Consider the following 17387-nt stretch of genomic DNA (forward strand, 5'->3'; position numbering starts at 1 on the left):
ATCCTTGCTTGGAGCAGGGGAGCTCTTGGCGAGTGCTTTGTCGTCGACAGAGATTAATCCGACATGGGAGGGAATGAGATCCGCTGCAGGAAGGTAGCCCTGCATCTGCAGGTTGCTCAGCTGGAGGCGCGAGACTACAACTCATCCGATCATTGGGAAGAGGACCGTGATGGAGCAAGGATGAACCGGGAATGTCGGTCATGGTACCTAAGGACTTCCTCGAAGATGTTTTTGTGGAGGGATGGGTTAACCGTCCCATGTGCCTTTGGATCTATAAATAAGTGTCTCGACCTAAAACTGAAAAGACGAGCATACAAAAGGGATGCATTGGGCCACACGCCTTATAAAAAGGTGCGCAACGGTCAAAGTTGCCCCTTGCCCCGAGGTAAGCATTAAAATCTGGTGGTCCCACCGTGGTCAAAAGATGTCTTCGGACTCCGGGTTGAAAAAGTCGGTCAGGCTCGAGTGCGGAGTTAGCGTGGGTCGCGTTGGTTGGCAAGATTTCGTTGATGAACCAAATTCCAGACAGTATTCGGCATAAGAACGCTGCTTCGGACGATATGGGAAAGGTGAAGAACTCACCTCGCAAGCTGAAGATTGGAGCACACCAGATGGCAATCCCTGGGGTTGGAGGCTAGTTCGGGGGCTACTGAGGGAGTCATGGACTAAGGGGTCCTTGGGACGCTGGCCCATTGCTTGTGGGCCAGAATAAAGAACTGTTATGAAGCCCAGCCATAGTGCGGATCCGAGGATAAAAGATCTACGGAGTCGTGGTGTGCCCTCCAAGCAAATATTAGGCCGGATCTTTCCTTCCCTATAACCGATCGCATGTAACCCTAACCCTACTGGTGTCTATATAAACCAGGGGGTTTTAGTCTTTAGGGGAAGAGAAACATCCGTTACCCCATCAACCTAGGGTTTAGCTCATATGATCTCGAGGTAGATCTACTCTATAACCACATCATACATCAAATACAATCAAGCAGGACGTAGGGTTTTACCTCTTTAAGGGGGCCCGAACCTGGGTAAAACATCGTGTTCATCGTCCCCTTGTTCCCCATTGATTCTAGATCCACAGCTCGGGTTCCCCTACTCGAGATCTGCTGGTTTTGACACCGATACCTCGCATTCCCTGAGTGCCTAGACTCCACCCCCAGGGTGCCCGGACACCCTCCTCCAGATGACCCCCGGGTGCTCGGACCCCTTCACCCCGGGTGCCCAGACCGTCCAACTGATGCATGCGCGCATTTCAGGTTAAAAGACCCTTGTACCCCCGTTTTCCTCTCATTTCATCCCTAGGCTATAAGTACTCCCCATCTAGATCATTTCTAGGGTTAGCAAAGTATTGGATAGACATTGAGAGAGCTTTGCTCATCTTTACCCTCCTCTTGGAGATCAAGACCTCCAAGGAGTAGATCCCCTTGTGGATGTCAAGGCCTCCTCTTGGAGAAGGCTATCATCAAGACCTCACCTCCTTGGGAGTGGGAAGAACCTTGCCCTAGTGTTATTTTCCTTGAATTGTTCTTGTATTCTTGTGGATCTCATGTGTGCTACTCTAGTGGATGTGTATGGTTTGTTTGAGTGATTTTCCCCTTGTGTTCTTGTGAGTTAATCCCTTTCCCCCTCCAAGTGTGAAAAGATCTCCCTTAGGGTTTCACCCTACAACACACTCCCTCCCAAGTGCAAACCAAGAGAACAATCAAAGAAACCATCAATGGACGTAGATGGGGCCGACCAAGCTCCACCTAGGCCACCATGGCCTCCTCATCCGCATGAGGTGGACGCGGAAGAGAAGGCGAGACGGTTTGGTTAGTGCAACTCCTCTTTCTCTCTCTTCGTTTGTCTCTAGTACAAATTTCGAAGCAGAGCATACAAGCATAACCAGCAGCAGGGACATGCCTGCATCTTTTATAACAACCTCTCGCCGGAGACCCTTGCAGTGCCATCCATGAACAAGGCGGGCCCGCCCACCATGACATCGACGTACCCGCCATGTTCGCCATAAAAATGGTTGCCATCGACAGCTATTGGCGGCCCTAGCTCTAGCTCCTAAAAAGGGTGAGGGGGCGACTGGGTTGCCAAGCTCCTCAGATATATCACCTCTCCTTTGACCTATCAGGCGTTGCTCCTCTCCTTCTACGCCACTTGCTTGGATCTAACAGGGGCAAGGAGAAAAGGGATCGAGATGAGATGATTCTTTTTTGAGGGAGATAGTGAAGCGGTGGTTTGTAGCGATCTAAGTTGCCTTGTCAAGTAGCGCGTGCGCTAGTCCTTCCATATAGTGTGCCACACGATTAAGAATTTTAGGTTAAACTAGAACAATGCTCGTGTTGCAATGGGATATAAATATTCTAGTATGTTAGCTTGTGACTTACTCCCTCCGTTCCAAAATAGATGACTCAACTTTGTACTAAAGTTAGTACAAAGTTGAGTCATATATTTTGGAACGGAGGGAGTACCTATCAATAATAATGCGATTATGTTCATAAATGTTCATCATATTCTGACCGTGAATTACCTTATATTTTGATTAGAAGTTTGGTAAGTAAATTAAAGTGGAAATTGTTTAGAAGGTAAATAAATTAAGGTGATTGATTATCATATACATGAAAGGTTGGACGAAGGGGTGGTGGGAAAAAAGGTGAAATGGGAACCTTACATTGTTTTTATTTTTATAAGCAGTAGAGATTTGTGATTCCACGGCAATGCAAGGTCACTCAGCTAATCCTTTGTAAGGTCAAAAGTCCATTGGCAATTTCCGCATCGAGCAGCAAACATGGAACACCGTGTCGTGGTCAAATGCTTTGTGGCCGACTTTTTATATATCTTTTTTTAGGATCAAACTCGTACTTAATTTAAACTGCCCCCAAGGGGATCTCGCCTGACAAAAATTTGTAGAATATAGTCTGGTGGCTGCTGTAGCCAAACCCTATCTAATTCATGAGAAACACCTTCTCTAGCTAGAACATGAACACCTTTATTACCTGATATCCTAAACCATGTAACTGTAAAGCTTCAAAGGATTGCAATATCCTCTTCACGTCCTTGATGATTGGCCCTATATATAGCCGATAGATTGATCGCAGTGTCGTTAAGCATCACTGCAATTCATTTGTTGTCCAACTCTACATGGACACGAGAAACTCCAGTTTGGGCTGCCAAAAGCACTCCCTTGCGACAGGCCAGCACCTCGGCGAGGTCAAGGTCTGCAACTCCCGGGAAAGCAAAGGACGTCCACCCCTAAAATCTCCGCCATGATCGCGAAGAACCACTCCGCCGCCACCTCTCTCTCTGAACTTCAACAACGCCCCATCCACATTCACTTTGAGCTATCCAGGTTTAGGTGGTGACCATCTCACAGCCAGTGCTGGTTCCTGAACTTCTTTTTGGCGATCATGGACAGCTGCCCACTCCAAGAAATGTGCAAACACTGAATCAACAACATTTTTCAGGTTAGCTATCTTCTTACCTTCCCTAGCATCATTTCTCGCCAGCCACAGTATGTATCGTCAATTCTTTCTCCTGCTCACATGCATCGGCCAGCCATTGCATCAGCCACGCCATAAGCTCACCACAGGGCCCGTCAGTCATCAGTGGGATCGCCACCAAGGCCCCTTTCTCTGAGCTTAGAACCTTCCAAAACATAGCAGAATGCGGACAAGTCCAAAATCGATGCAGCACAGTTTCTTCTCTTCCACAAGGTGCAACCAAATACTCCCGGTTTGATCTTACGCCTATGCAGTTCCGCACCCACCGCCAAGCTGTTTCTAACAAGTCGCTACATATGAATATTTGCCTTACCAAGAGCATTAGTATTCCATAGTGATAGCCAACTCAGGTGCTTGTTTAGTAACGAGGAGGACTCTGACCGTCCAGTTTAGTCATATTTAAAGTCATTCACAGATGATATGTCAACCTCACTGTGAAGTTACCTGATTTTGTATAATTCCATCCAAGGACATCGCTGCACCCTAGCGCTCGTATGCCACCTGCTTTATATCACGTGCATCCTCAGCAGAAAACATACTATCAACCTTCATCTCATCCCATCCAGTGCCCTTAGTATTCATGAGATCACACACCCGGGTCATTCCTTCCATGTAAGTTTGCCCAAGCGGTTTGAGACTCCCGCTCTCGGGATCCAGTTTGTATCATGAATGCTAACAGAAGTTCCATCTCCAATGCACCAGATAACTCCTTCCCACAGCAAGTCTCTCCCATGCAAAATACTCCTCTATGTATATGACGCTCCTGCTGGGCAGGTCGCGCTCATTATAGAGCAGTCACTAAAGTACCTAGCCTTTAGTACCCTTGCACACATCGATAAAGGGCATTGTAGGATCCTCCATGCTTGCTTTGCCAACAACACTTGGTTAAAAGCTTCGAAATTTCTAAAACCCATGCCCTCATCCCTCTTAGGTAAGCACATTTTTCCCATGAAACCCAATGCACTTTCTTTTCACCCTAAGCTGCATCCCACCACAATTTCGAAGAGATCGAAGTCAGGTTCCGACACATCTTCTTTGTGAGTTGAAAACAGCTCATGGTAAAAGTTGGTGTTGATTAGAGTCCTGATTTGACGAGTACCTCACGCACAGCTTTGGATAAAACTTGGCCCTTCCATCCTGAAACTTTCCTAGAAGAGCTTTCTCTAACATATTTGAACACACCACCCTTTGATCTAACAACCATTGTTGGAAGACCGAGGTACCTCTCACTCAGCGCTTCCGAGTCAATTCCGATGGTTTGCTTCAGAAAGCCCCTGGCATCCTCCTTGCATCCTTTTCCAAAGAAGATAGATGATTTCTGAAGATTCCCTTTCTGCCCAGAAGGCTCTTGATATATTGAAAGAATATCCTTTAGTGCTTGAAGATTGCTTTGTGATCCTTCCGAAAAAACTATACTATCATCTGCAAACAATAAGTGAGTGACATGGGGGCCAGTGCTCCCAAAATTGTCACCCTTAATGCTATTTTCCATCTGAGCATTTTTTAGCAACGCAGAGAAGCCCTCCACACAAAATAAGAACAAATATGGTGAGAGGGGGTCCCCCTATTGGAGTCCTCATGAAGGTAGAAAGTTGCGCAAAAAATCACCATCAGCTTAACGGTGAACCTTGCAGTCATGACACATCGCATAATCATCTCAATCCACATTTGATCAAAGACAAATATCTCTAAAGTTCTTCTCAGAAAAGACCACTTGACTCTATCCTAAGCTTTCATCATGTCAACCTTGACTGCACAGAGTGAAAGTTTCCTCCTTCGTCCTCTAACTGCGTGCACACACTCATGAGCCACTAGAACATCATCCGTGATTAGTCGCCCGGGAACAAAAGCGCTTTGCTCTTCTGAATTAAGCACCGAGAGGATTTTCTTCAGTCTATTTGCCAACACTTTCACTGATATCTTATACAAAACATTACACAAGCTAATAGGGCGAAACTGTGATAGAAGCTCTGGTGAGTTGACTTTTGGGATCATCACAATAATCGCCTCAATTAAACTATCTGGTGTCGCCGCTCCTCCCAGAAATTCCTGAACTACTTTGCACACATCCTCCTTTACCAACAGCCAGTGCCTTTAGTAGAACAGCGTTGGTAAACCATCCGACCAGGGGCCTTTGTTGGTCCCATCTGAAAGAGTGTCATCTCAATTTCTGCATATGAAACAGAAGCTGTTAACTTATTGTTCATCTCGGGCGTAACAAGTCCTTCGAACAAGTACAGAATTTGGTCTGCTCCATTAGAGCCTTCTGCTTCAAACATTTTTTTCATAAAATGCTACAGCCATCTCTCTCATCCCTTTGTCTACCATGTATTTGGATCCATCCTCTCGCCTCAAACCTCAAACCATATTTTTACGTTTTCTGTGGGATGCACGGTTCCAAAAATACTGAGTATTCTGGTCAACCTTTTCAACCATCCAACTCTGGAACGTTGTTTGTACATTACTTCCCCCCTCTCATATATCTCTTTCAGTTGGCTCTCAATATCTCTCACCTCTTGTGTGTAGCCAGTTACAAGAGACCTTTCCTTTGCGCCTCAGAGTTGGTTCTTTAGCCTAGAAATTTGCCTCTTGATGGACCCAAAACTGCACATTCCCACTCCTACATGTTGCGAGTAACTTAGCTCAGTTTGCCACATACTCCAGCTATCCCATTGGCCCTTCCGGCCGCTTGCCATGTTGCATCTACCGTTTGCTCGTACTGCTCATGCCTTGACCACATTTCTTCGTAGCAGAATGGCCTCGCCCCCTTCGCCCTTGCAACTAGAGTTGTCTCCATTGCAGGATCAGGATTGCCATGCGGTCCGATTCCTCAATGATAATATTTTCCACCATATTATTAGGGAACATAGCCATAAAAGAATTGTTACAAGTAGCTCTATCCAACCTAACTTGCACATTTTCGCCATCCTCTTTATTATTATCCCATGTAAAAGGGTAGCTAGTATAGCCCAAGTATGCCAATCCGCAGTCGAATAAGCATTCCTTAAAATCTTCCATCTGTAAAAAAACTCCTTGGATTACCCCACGCTTCTCTACTTGTACCAGTATCTCATTGTAGTCCCCTGCACACAACCATGACAAATTATCTTTCACCTTCAAATATTGCAGAGCATCCCAAGATTTCTTTCTTAGTTCTGTCTTGGGCTCCCCATAGAATCGAGTGAATCGTAGAGTTTTGCCATCAATCACAAGCTCTGCATCAATGAAGTATTGGGACCATGGTCTAACCGTGGCTTGCACATTATCTCTCCACCATAAGGCTAGCCCTCCACTTTGCCCATTACAGTCCACAGCCACTCCTTGATGAAACCCCAAGCTCCACTGTAACCTCTCCATAGCCCTCACTTTTTTTGTTGCCTCACTCAGAAATACCATGGCTGGGTTGTATGACTGTACCATGTCTTGTAGCTCGCCAAATGTTGAGTCCAACCCCAATCGTTGACAATTCATTGGTCCCAGCGGCCCTGCTGCTCAGGGTCTGCCGACCTAGCATTAGTTTCCTCGAGATGGGCAAACACACTATAGGTTTTTTGCCTCGTGTCGCGAATGAATGAATCATTCTGCACATGCCTAACTGAATCACCTTTCACAATCCATTGCTGCTTTGGTGGCCTCTTCTTTTCCCTCTCATGGTAAACATGTTGCTCCTTTCTATCTCTGTCCACATCCTTCATTGGTTTCCTAACATAATGTCATCTTCTTCTTTCCCTCTGTCCAACTCTATCAGGACTGTACTCACGCCCAGAGACCCAGTGGCCCTGACGATGCTCCTCATACCTGCTGCTTGCATAGTTGTTTTTAAGTTCCTGCCTCCTCGCCTCTTGCCGCTGCTTCAGCTCATGCCAAAGATCCTTCTCACGTTTCTGTTCCAAACTATCACGTAGATATTTTTCCTTACCCCTGGCGTAGCTGGTGTTCTGTTTGTTTGGACTAGACACTTCCGGTTGTTTGGACCTAACACCACCGCCAGTGTGTGAGTCATCCGAAGGATTAAAATCACGATATAGGTTACGCTTCACATGATGGTCACGTACTGAAGCCTTGTTCCTATTGCCATTTGCACTGTTATCAGTCCATGAAATGCTTCTACTATTGCTATTCAAAGGGCCCTTGGACGAGCTCTCTTTCAAAGAAGATGAGGTACCACCTACATACGCTCGCAATCGTGGCCCCCATTGACTTGCAGATTCCACCGGTGGGTCACACACCCCGTTTTCATGAACTAATCTACCGCATTCAAAGCAAAAATGCGGTATATTCTCATAGCCAAACTCAGACCAAGTGCCTTTCTTGATCTTCCAGTGAAGATATCAGCCTGAACTGTCTTACCAAAGGCTCAAAAATAGGAATCTTGGCCCTCACTCATAGATACTTCCCTCTGGCAAACCCATCTTCTTCAATGTCCACTCTGACAACCTGATAGAGGCGAGGGTGTCCTGATGTTTCGATGATATAGCTATCATTTTCTATGGGAGTCGACCTTGATGATCCGACTCCGAACGTGCGAGACGTGGCGCCTCAGCAATCGCTAAACCAACTTCTGAGGGGTTATTGACCATGCCAGAGCATGATCAATGTAGCGACCAGACCTCAAACAGTCTGATCTCTGTGCATCAGTGGCATCCCTGGATCGGTAATGCTGACACGCACAGTACTTGAGGATTTATAATAGAGTAGCAATCACACACTAATTACATCGAATGTCTCAAAATAGAACTTATTACAATAATATGGCTCAAGGCCATCTAAAATCGATAATATCAGAAGGCTTGGAATATAAAGTGAGTCCATCAACTCCAACGGCATCACTGAGTGAAAGACAACGACCTATGGCACCTTACTCGTCGTCTGAAAAGTTTGCAACATGAACATTGCAGCCCGAAACGTGTCAGCACATGGAATATGCTGGCAATGTAACACAAGAGACTAATGAACAGAATAAATGCTATCACTACATGCATATATGGCTGGTGGAAAGCTCTATGGTTACAGTTTTGCATAAAGCCAATTTTTCCCTACAATAAAGGAATAAATTTTATTTAACTATCATGGTGGTTGTTAAACATTGAGAAGGTTCCTCCAACTCAATCCCAATTAAACATCATCATTAAACCCAATCAAATTGTATTAAGAGTGATGAGATCAACATGATAATCCAAGAACTAGATACTCAAAACATCCATAACCGGGGACACAACTAACCATGATTAGTTTGTACACTCTGCAGAGGTTTGCGCACTTTTCCCCACAAGACTCGAATACATCCATGGTCGGAGAATCGAGACACAGTCTTTCTGAAACAATAACTCTTCACTCTGGGTGGGCAGTTACACCTACTTTCCCCTACATCTACTAACCCACCACTGAAAGAGGTCTTGCAACATACTCAACTATGCTAGAGCCCATAATAGCTTGTGGCTGCACACGGAAGTTTCTAGCATGAATAATCTTATGATCCCTTTGAGCATGGGTCGCGTACCGTAGGATGATCACGCGGGTACTCCGGGATATCCTAGGACAACACTGGATTCTCCAGGTGCCCTGACAACCACTGGGTACTCCAGGGTGCCTTCAAGCAATCCACCCAGATGTGTATTAAAGTAGCCACCGTAAGTTAACCATTAAGTAACAACACTCGCATCTGTCATGGATCACTCCACCAAACCACATCTACAAGCATAGCATAGCAATATAAGCAACGTAGAAGTAACTCCCAAAGGTTTGATAGTAAACAGGATAATAGGTTCTACCTCATCTTCTACTTCCCAAAACCCACATGTTAATCAGATCCTAACCATGAAATTGTTTGAGGATTGATCTAATGCAATAAAACTGGGTAGTAAAGAGGTATGATCAAAGTGTTACTTGCCTTGCTGATGATCCATGAAACATAGAGACTCGTAGTAGCACGTTTCGCACTCCGGTACTCTATCGCAAACAAACAAGCATACCATAAGCACTCAACTAGAATCACGGGTAAAACTCAAATAAAAGATCTAACCAGAAAGTTCAACTTAAGAACTCCGGTTTGCAAAAAGAATCAAATCAAACGAAGCAACGAAACTCAAACTCACAAAGAAACAAGATCTATTTATTAATCTGGACTTAAGTCAAACTTTATAGTAGCAAAATCTTGTTCGAGTTGATTAAACAGAAAGAGGTCTTCGAGACGAAGACCTAGGCGCTTGAATCGCCTGATTCCGATAAACGACCGAAAAGATAAACTAAAACGAAAATCAGGGCAGAAATCGTGATCGAAAATAATCGCAGAAAAATCATGGAAAAAGAAAAACTGACGAACAGGCTAACGAATGAACGTTTGCTGTCTGCGGCTAACGGGTGAACTCCGTTCGTTAAAACAAACATACGGACGAACGTCCGCTAATTAGGTAAACTGAGAAAAACCGAACCGATCTAATCTAAAAAATAAACCTAGGTTTCTAAAAAAATGAGTGGTTTTTTAAAAGAAATGAATCAGCGGCGGCGACGGTGGCGTCGAGTGGCGGGGTGGTGGTGAGAGGCGGCGGGGTGGGTATTTAAGGAGGGGAGGGGGGCTCCGGCGGCTTGGGGGAGGGGTCGAGGAGGAGGAGTCCTCCTCGGACTCGGCGGCGGCGGCGTGCTCCAGCTGGACTCCAGAGCGGAGTCGGTCGGGTGAGGCGGGGCGTTGGCGAGGCCGGCCCGGCTCGGCTGGGCCGCTGGCCTAGTCGGGCGCGCGAACAGTTTTTTTAAATAAGATTCCACCGAAAACAAATTCTAGAAAATTAAATAAAAACTTAAAATGCCAAAACAAATTTTCATCGTCTAAATAAAATATTTAGAACAAGATGAACATTTTCTTGGGCTAAAAATGCAATTTTGAAAACGTGCAATTTTTCTAAGTCAAATAAAATTGCAATAAAATCCAAATAAAACTATTTATTTGATTTTAATATTTTTCCTCTAATATTTCATTTATTTTGGAGAAGTCATATTATCTCCTCTCATATATTTCTATTTTCGAAAGAAAAATAATTAAAACCAAATGATCCTCTTTTCAAAATTTGAGAAAACTCAAATATGAAAATAACGAAATCCCCAACTCTCTCCGTGGGTCCTTGAGTTGTATAAAATTTCTAGGATCAACCAAGAATGCAATATAATATGATATGAAATGATGATCTAATGTATAACATTCCAAATTGGAAATTTGGGATGTTACAATCAACCTGACCACAAGGGTCTATTTCCTGCAAGCAAATGAAGAACAAGCAAGAAACTAAGATTGCAATCTGGATATTGCGAATATAACATGAAAGCTTTATTGATCAAGGTGGGGTTCTATGACGTCTTGGTCTGGTCATTGAACACAAACGAAGTACACGAAGTTGCAGCTATGGCGAACTTTTAATCTAAACAAAACCCAAAGTCTAAACGATGCCCTAAGGGCTGTATATATGGAGGAAGAGGGGGGAAATTCTTGGCCCTTGGAGGAGGGGTCTAAAACCAACCCTAACTCTTGTTTCCCCACACATAGGGACTCTAAAAACAGACTATACACAAGTATTTCAAAATTACATGGGCCTGGCCTAATAATAAGGTGACGCGACACCTAGAATAGCCTCTGGATGAAATTTATGAAGTGGCATCTTGTATATTTCGTCCAAGGCTTCATGCACTCATTATGGTGGCTTCAAAGTCCTGAAATCATCACTTGTAACTCTGTTCTTGATCCCCTTGTGCATGCCATCATTTCCATGCTTGAACTTGCTCCAAGGTTCATCTTTCATGTACAAGCTAGGACCTTCATTTTTAAGCAAAACAAATGTATCCAATTTAGGTGGCATCATATTCTCATGAACATTAGAATCGTTACCAAGAAACGGAAGTACCTGGTAATTCAATTGGCGTGTGCGAGCTCTAGTAATTGGTCCAGTATGTATAGCAGCAGGGGCTATGGGTGTAACAATGGGATTGATGTCCTCATCATCATCCCCTTCTTGAAATGAAGTCGTCCTCGATGGAAGCTCATTTCCTCACACAAATAAGGCTTCAAATCTGCAATGTTAAAAGTGGGACTAACCCCAAAATCTGCAGGCAGCTCAAGTTTATATGTATTATCATTTATTTTCTCTAACACCTTGAAAGGACCATCAGCACGTGGCATTAGCTTTGATTTGCACAAATTAGGAAATCTATTTTTTACACAAATGTAACCAAACAAGATCTCTAGGTGCAAACACAACATATTTTCTACATTTATCTCTAGCAAGTTTATATTTAGCATTCATACACTCAATGTTTTCCTTAGTTAACTCATGCATTTTTAAGATCAATTCAGCATGTTGTTTAGCATCAAAATTAACCTTCTCCGAAGATGGAAGAGGCAATACATCAATAGGTGCACGAGGTACGAAACCATACACAATTTCAAAAGGGCACATCTTACTAGTAGAATGCAGCAAACGATTATAAGCAAATTCAATATGAGGCAAGCATTCTTCCCACATTTTCTTGTTATTCTTCAAAATAGCCCTAAGCATAGTAGACAATGTTCTATTGACTACTTCAGTTTGTCAATCTGTTTGGGGTGACATGTAGTATTAAAGAGCAGTTTAGTCCCCAACTTAGCCCGTAAACATCTCCAAAAGTGGCTAAGAAATTTAGTATCACGATCTGAAACAATAGTATTTGGCACACCATGCAAGCGAATAATTTCACGAAAGAACAAATAAGCAACATTAGTAGCAGCATCGCTTTAATGACATGGTAGAAAGTGTGCCATTTTCGAGAATCTACCCATGATAACAAATATGCTATTCCTCCCCTTCTTTGTTAGAGGTAAACCCAAAACAAAGTCCATAGATATATCCTCCCATGGAACACTAGGTACAGGCAAAGGAATATATAAACCATGAGAATTGTGTCATGATTTAGCTTTTTGACATGTAGTGCAACGAGCAACAAAGCGCTCAACATCCCATCTCATCTTTGGCCAAAAGAAATGTGTAGCAAGTACATCCTCCGTTTTCTTCACACCAAAGTGTCCCATTAATCCTCCTCCATGTGCCTCCTACAACAACAAAAGACGAACAGAGGTAGCTGGAATGCATAGCTTGTTAGCATGAAACACAAATCCATCTTTAACGACTAACTTGTTCCATGTTCTTCCTTATCTACAATTTTGCATTACATCTCTAAAATCAACATCATGCACATATTGATCTTTGATGGCCTCCAAACCAATTATTTTAAAGTCAAGTTGTGAAAGCATAGTATAGCGACGAGACAAAGCATCAGCAATAACATTTTCTTTACCCTTCTTGTGTTTAATAACATAAGGGAAAGTCTCAGTAAATTCAACCCATTTAGCATGTCTACGATTCAGTTTTACTTGACTTTTAATACGTTTCAAAGATTCATGATCAGAATGCATAACAAATTCTTTGGCCATAAATAATGTTTCCATGTTTCTGAAGTCCGAACAAGAGCATATAATTCTTTATCATAAGTAGAATAGTTCATACTAGGCCCTGATGTCTACTACACAACCTTCTTCTTGTAGATGTTGTTGGACCTCTAAGTGCAGAGGTTTGTAGGACAGTAGAAAATTTCCCTCAAGTGGATGACCTAAGGTTTATCAATCTGTGGGAGGCATAGGATGAAGATGGTCTCTCTCAAACAACCCTGCAACCAAATAACAAAGAGTCTCTTGTGTCCCTAGCACACCCAATACAATGGTAAATTGTATAGGTGCACTAGTTCGGCGAAGAGATGGTGATACAAGTGCAATATGGATGGTAGATATAGGTTTTGTAATCTGAAAATATAAAAACAGCAAGGTAGCAAGTAATAAAAGTCAGCAAAAACGGTATTGCAATGCTTCGAAACAAGGCCTAGGGTTCATAGTTTCACTAGTGCAAGTTCTCTCAACAATGATAACATAATTAGATCATATAACAATCCCTCAACCTGCAACAAAGAGTCACTCCAAAGTCACTAATAGTGGAGAACAAACGAAGAGATTATTGTAGGGTACGAAACCACCTCAAAGTTATTCTTTCCGATCAATCCATTGGGCTATTCCTATAAGTGTCACAAACAGCCCTAGAGTTCATAGTAAAATAACACCTTAAGACACACATCAACCAAAACCCTAATGTCACTTACATACTCCAATGTCACCTCAAGTATCCGCGGGTTTGATTATATGATATGCATCACACAATCTCAGATTCATCTATTCAAACCAACAAAAAGAACTTCGAAGAGTGCCCCAAAGTTTCTACCAGAGAGTCAAGACGAAAACATGTGCCAACCCCTATGCATAAGTTCACAAGGTCACTGAACCCGCAAATTCATCACCCAAACATACATCAAGTAGATCACATGAATATCCCATTGTCACCACAGATAAGCACATGCATGACCTACATCAAGTGTTCTCAAATCCTTAAAGACTCAATCCAATAAGATAACTTCAAAGAGAAAATTCACTCCATTACAAGAAGGTAGAGGGGGAGAAACATCATAAGATCCAACTATAATAGCAAAGCTCTAGGTACATCAAGATCATGCCATATCAAGAACACGAGAAAGAGATCAAACACATAGCTACTGGTACATACCCTCAGCCCCGAGGATGAACTACTCCCTCCTTGTCATGGAGAGCGACGGGATGATGAAGATGGCCACCGGTGATGGATCCCCCCTCCGGCAGGGTGCCGAAACATGGTCCCGATTAGTTTTTGGTGGCTACACAGGCTTGCGGCGGCGGAATTCCCGATCTAGGTTTCTTTTCGGGGGTTTATGTATTTATAGGAATTTTTGGCGTCGGGAACAAGTCGGGGGGTCTCCGAGTCATCCACGAGGCAGGGGGCGCACCCAGGGGGGTAGGGCGGGCCCTCCCCCCTTGTGGATGGCTAGGGACTCTTCTGGCCCAACTCTTTTACTTCGGGGGCTTCTTTTGGTCCATAAAAAATCCACAAAAATTGGCAGGTCAATTGGACTCCGTTTGGTATTCATTTTCTGTAGAACTCAAAAACAAGGAAAAAACAGAAACTGGCACTGGGCTCTAGGTTAATAGGTTAGTCCCAAAAATCATATAAAATAGCATATAAATGCATATAAAACATCCAAGATGGATAATATAATAGCATGGAACAATCAAAAATTATAGATAGTTGGAGACATATCAAGCATCCCCAAGCTTAATTCCTGGTCGTCCTCGAGTAGGTAAATGATAAAAACAGAATTTTTGATGTGGAATGCTACCTAACATATTTATCAATGTAATCTTATTTATTGTGGCAAGAATATTCAGATCCATAAGATTCAAAACAAAAGTTTAATATTGACATAAAAATAATAATACTTCAAGCATACTAACAAAGCAATTATGTCTTCTCAAAATAACATGGCCAAAGAAAGTTCATCCCTACAAAATCATATAGTCTAGCTATGCTCTATCTTCATCACATAAAATATTTAAATCGTGCACAACCCCGGTTTCAGCCACACAATTGTTTCATACTTTAGTATTCTCAAACCTTTTCAACTTTCACGCAATACATGAGCGTGAGCCATGGACATAGCACTATAGATTGAATAGAATGGTGGTTGTGGAGAAGACAAAAAGGAGAAGATAGTCTCACATCAACTAGGCATATCAACGGGCTATGGAGATGCCCATCAATAGATATCAATGTGAGTGAGTAGGGATTGCCATGCAACGGATGCACTAGAGCTATAAGTGTATGAAAGCTCAAAAATAAACTAAGTGGTGAGCATCCAACTTGCTTGCTCACGAAGACCTAGGGTAATTTGAGGAAGCCCATCATTGGAATATACAAGCCAAGTTCTATAATGAAAAATTCCCACAAGTATATGAAAGTGAAAACATAGGAGATTCTCTATCATGAAGATCATGGTGCTACGTTGAAGCACAAGTGTGGTAAAAGGATAGTAGCATTGTCCCTTCTCTCTTTTTCTCTCATTTTTTTATTTTTTTGTTTGGGCCTTCTCCCTTCTTCTTTTTTGGCCTCTTTTTTTTATTTTTTATTTTCGTCCGGAGTCTCATCCCGACTTCTGGGGGAATCATAGTCTCCATCATCCTTTCCTCACTGGGACAATGCTCTAATAATGAAGATCATCACACTTTTATTTACTTACAACTCAAGAATTACAACTCAATACTTAGAACAAAATATGACTCTATATGAATGCCCCCGCGATGTACCGGGATGTGCAATGAATCAAGAGTGACATGTATGAAAGAATTATGAACGGTAGCTTTGCCACAAATACGATGTCAACTACATGTCATGCAAAGCAATATGACAATGATGGAGTGTGTCATAATAAACGGAACGGTGGAAAGTTGCATGGCAATATATCTCAGAATGGCTATGGAAATGCCATAATAGGTAGGTATGGTGGTTGTTTTGAGGAAGGTAATGGTGGGTGTATAGTACTGGCGAAAGTTGCGTGGTACTAGAGAGGCTAGCAATGATGGAAGGGTGAGAGTGCGTATAATCCATGGACTCAACATTAGTCATAAAGAACTCACATACTTATTTCAAAAATCTACAAGTCATCAAAACAAAGTACTACACGCATGCTCCTAGGGGAAGGGTTGGTAGGAGTTAACCATCGCGCGATCCCGACCTCCACACATAAGGAAGACAATCAATAAATAAATCTTGCTCCAACTTCATCGCATAACGGTTCACCATACGTGCATGCTACGGGAATCACAAACTTTAACACAAGTATTTCTCAAATTCACAATTACTCTACTAGCATGACTCTAATATCACCATCTCCATATCTCAAAACAATCATAAAGAATCAAACTTCTCATAGTATTCAATGAACTTTATATGAAAGTTTTTATTATTTCCCTCTTGGATGCCTATCATATTAGGACTAAATTTATAACCGAAGCAAATTGCCATGTTGTTCTAAAAGACTCTCAAAATAATATAACTGAAGCATGAGAGATCATCTATTTCTTCAAAATAAAACCACCGTCGTGCTCTAAAAAGATATAAGTGAAGCACTAGAGCAAATAACAAACTACTCCAAAAGATATAAGTGAAGATCAATGAGTAGTCGAATAATTGTGCAACTATGTGAAGACTCTCTAACATTTAAGAATTTCAGATCTTGGGATATTATTCAAACAGCAAGAAAAACAAAATAAAAGAAAATGACGCTCCAAGCAAAACACATATCATGTGGTGAATAAAAATATAGCTCCAAGTAAAGTTACCGATAAAAGTAGACAAAAGAGGGGATGCCATCCGGGGCATCCCCAAGCTTAGATTCTTGGTTGTCCTAGAATATTATCTTGGGGTGGCTTGGGCATCCCCAAGCTTAGGCTCTTGCTACTCCTTATTCCATAGTCCATCGAATCTTTACACGAAACTTAAAAACTTCACAACACAAAACTCAACAGAAAATCTCATAAGCTCCATTAGTATAAGAAAATAAATCACCACTTTTGGTACTGTTGTGAACTCATTATTTATTTATATTGGTGTAATATCTACTGTATTCCAATTTCTCTATGGTTCATACCCTCCGATACTACTCATAGATTCATCAAAATAAGCGAATAACACATAGAAAACAGAATCTGTCAAAAACAGAACAGTCTGTAGTAATCTGTAACTCCCGAATACTTATGGAACCCCAAAAATCTTACCAAATTAGGAAAGCATGAGAAATTTGTGTACCAATCCATCAAAAAGAATCAGAACAAAATCACGTGTATGTGAATTATCAAAACTAAATTACTGAGTGCAAAAGTTTTTGATTTTCAGCAGGATCAACACAACTATCATCGTAAGCTATCCTAAAGGTCTTACTTGGCACTTTATTGAAACAAAAGCTATGAAC

The sequence above is a fragment of the Triticum aestivum genome, chromosome 7B (genome assembly GCF_018294505.1).
Source record: "Triticum aestivum cultivar Chinese Spring chromosome 7B, IWGSC CS RefSeq v2.1, whole genome shotgun sequence".
Classification (NCBI taxonomy): Eukaryota; Viridiplantae; Streptophyta; class Magnoliopsida; order Poales; family Poaceae; genus Triticum; species Triticum aestivum.